The following is a 3,425-nucleotide window of genomic DNA, read 5'->3' as shown; positions in this document are numbered from 1 at the left end:
CTTTATCCTCCTGTTCTTTATTTCCAGCTTTATTCCATTATGACCAGAGAAAGTGATTTGTATAATTTGATCTTGTTGAATTTTTGAGATCTGCTTTGTGACCCAACATATGGTCTATTCTGGACAAAGATCCATGAGCAATGAGAAGAGTATTTATCTTGCAATTTGGAGGTGCAATGTGCTGTATATGTCTATTATGTTTAGTCCATTTATCATATTTTTCAAGCTTTCTATTTCTTTATTGATCCTCTGACCCAATGTTCTATCCAATACCAAGAGTCACCACTATTGTCTCCACAATAGTCTCCAACTATTGTTGTAGAGACATCTATTTCTCACTTCAGTTTTGCCAGTGTTTGCCTCATGTAGTTTTGGGTATCCTAGTTAGGTGTATATACATACATGATTGTGATTTCTTCCTGGTGAATTGTCCCTTGTATTAATATATAATGTCCTTCCTTGTCTCTAATAATATTTTTGTTTTCAAAATCTATTTCATCTGATATAAGTATAGCTACTGTAGCTTTTACTTATTGATTGTTGGTTACTGCATGCATGGAATATCTTTTTCTAGCCTTTCAATTTCAATCTTTTGGTATCTTTGGGTCTAAGGTGAGTCTCTTGTAGGCATCATATATTTAACCAATATTTTCTTATCCATTCCATTGTTCTGTTTCTTTTGATTGAGGAGTTTAATCCATTAACATTCAATATTATTGCTATAAAGGTAGTAATTACTTCCCCCATTTTGGACTCTGTGTTTTATCTGTCACATTTTATTTTCACCAATCTTTTTACACTTTCAGTTACTTTTACTGATACGATATTCATTTCTAGACTATCTTCCAAATTTTTCTCCTTTCCTTTCTTTTCAGACTGTAGCACTCCCTTTAGTATTTCCTGCAGCAAAATCAGTTTCCGGATTACAAACTCTCTCAGTTTCTGTTTATCTTTGATTATTCTAAACTCACCCTCATTTTTAAGAGAAATTTTTGCTGTATACAATATTCTTGGTTGGCAGTTTTTCTGATGCATATCATACCACTGGCCTCTTGCTCCCATTGTTTCTGATGAGAAAACCAGGGCTTAATCTTGCATATCCCTTGTATTTGATGCATTACTTTTCTCTTGCTGCTCTCAGAATTTTCTCTTTTTCTTTGGCATTTTTCATACTGATTAGTAAGTGTCTCAGGGTAGGTCTATTTGGATTTATTCAGATGGTTGTACATTGTGTTTCTTGGACATGGATATCTATATCCTTCAATAAAGTTGGGAAATTTTAAGCCATTATTTGTTCAAATATTCCTTCTGACCCTTTGCCTTTCTGTTTTTCTTCTGGGGCATCCATGACAAGTCTCTTGCTGCTATTTAGTTCCCTGAGATGCTGTTCAATCTTTTACATTCTTTTATTTATCTGTTCTTTTCTGTTTGTTTTTGGGGGCCATGTCTGCAGTCTCACTAATCCTTTCTTCTGCCTCCTCGAATCTGCTGTTATATGCATCCAGTGTATTTTTATTTTCTTTTATTGTGCCTTTCATTCTCATAAGGTCTGTTATTTTTCTATGTATGCTTTCAAATTCTCTTTTGTGTGCACCCAGTATCTTTTTAATATTCTTAATCTCTGTTGCATCTCACTGAATTCATTAAGGAGGTTTGTCTGAATATCTATGATTAGTTGCCTCAGCTCCTTTATGCCATCTGGAGGCTTGTCTTGGTTCTTTGACTGGCTCATAGATCCCTGTTTCTTAGTATGGATTGTAATTATTTTTTGTCTTGACATCTGGCTTACTAGATGTTTTTATTCTGGACACAGATTCTCTTAAGGATATTTTTGCTCCTTCTTCCTTGCTAATTCTGTAGTTGAACAAAGGATATATTTTGTAATGTAATCTCTGGAAGCTGTTGCTGCCTGCATTGTCCCAGGAACTTTATTTTATTTTATTTTAATCTTCTATTTTTATTGCCCCAGATATTGATGAAACTTCTCCTACCTCCTCTGCCAAGGGTAGGGAAAGAGCCACATCCTTGTATATTAGCACATGTCATGCAGGCCAAAACTGTTGTAGTTGCCCAGAAAGACTGACGATACTTCACAACCCTTCCTCCCCTGCCTGGGGTGGGGATGGAGCTGTAGGTGTGGGAAACAAACTAAACTCTATGGGTCAAAACTGACTGCAATTGCCCAGGTAGACTCATATAGCACCAGGCCTCCCTCTTCCCCTATCAGTTGTTGGGATGGGCCCTCAGGATCTAATTTGACTGGGCCAAAATCACCTGCAGTTGTCCTGAAAGGCTGAGGGATAACTGTCACTTCTGCCCTTTAAGGATGGATCCAAAGGGTCCCAGCAAACCAGTACATGCAGGGCAAAATTACCTTCAGTTGCCCAGATGCTGAGAAACACAGCTCCCTTCTATCCCTTTTGAGAGATAGGTGTGGCGACAAAGACAATCAATAATCCTGTCCATGTGTGCCAAAAGTGCCTGAAGTTGCCCTGAGAGACTGAGGGAGTACTGTCCATACTGTTTTTTAAGGGGTTAGTATGGAACCATATGTACCAAGCTAACCAGTCCATATGGGCCAAAAGAACTACCCTTGCCCAGAGAGACTGGGGAGATATTGCCTTCCTTTTTTCCCTTTGAGTTGGAGCTAGAGGTGTCCAACAGTCTGGCCAAAACACCTATGGTTGCCCAGATAGGCTGAAGAATCACCAGGCACCTCTTACACTTAGGGGGCTTCGGTGTGGAATCCCAGGCACTTAAACAATCTCTGTGGGTTGTAAGCACTTGCAGTTGTCTAGAGTATCTGAGCGGACACAGTTCCCCTCCTATCTTATTGGGGGTTGGGAATGGAGCTACAGGTGTCTTAGTATCCAGTCTATAAAGGATGAAAGCACCTGCAATTGCCCAGAGAGGCTGAAGAAACATAAGCTCTCTCCTATCCTATGGTGGCAGAAGGGGATTGGAATGGAATGGAAGACAATCAACAAATCATTCTGTGCAGGCTAAAAGCATCTGCAGTTGTCCAGAGAGGTGAAAGAAACACAGCTCACCTTCTATCGTATTGGGATGTAGGGATGGAGCCTCAGGTGTCTGACTATTCAATCTGTGCTGACTGAAAGCACCTGCAGTTGCCCAGAGAGTCTGTTGCAGGTCCCACCAGGTTCCTCTCTGCCAGAGGTGGGGCTAGAGCTAGACTAGAGCTGCAATCTGATCTGGGAGGAAAAAAGCTGGATCCTAACATCACTATGATTTTCAATCAGCTCTGCTTCACCTCATGTCAGATACGGAGTTAAAATGGTGCCTACTGGCTTCTTTCCAACTTGGAAATGTTCAAACTTTAGCTATTCTTAAGATTACACTTAAACCAGCTGAATTTACTATTCAGTAGCTGAAGTTGATGCCTATATCTTCCTCCTGAATTATGG

This window comes from Dasypus novemcinctus, chromosome 3, assembly GCF_030445035.2.
Source record: "Dasypus novemcinctus isolate mDasNov1 chromosome 3, mDasNov1.1.hap2, whole genome shotgun sequence".
Classification (NCBI taxonomy): domain Eukaryota; kingdom Metazoa; phylum Chordata; class Mammalia; order Cingulata; family Dasypodidae; genus Dasypus; species Dasypus novemcinctus.
Note: the sequence above shows the minus strand (reverse complement) of the source record.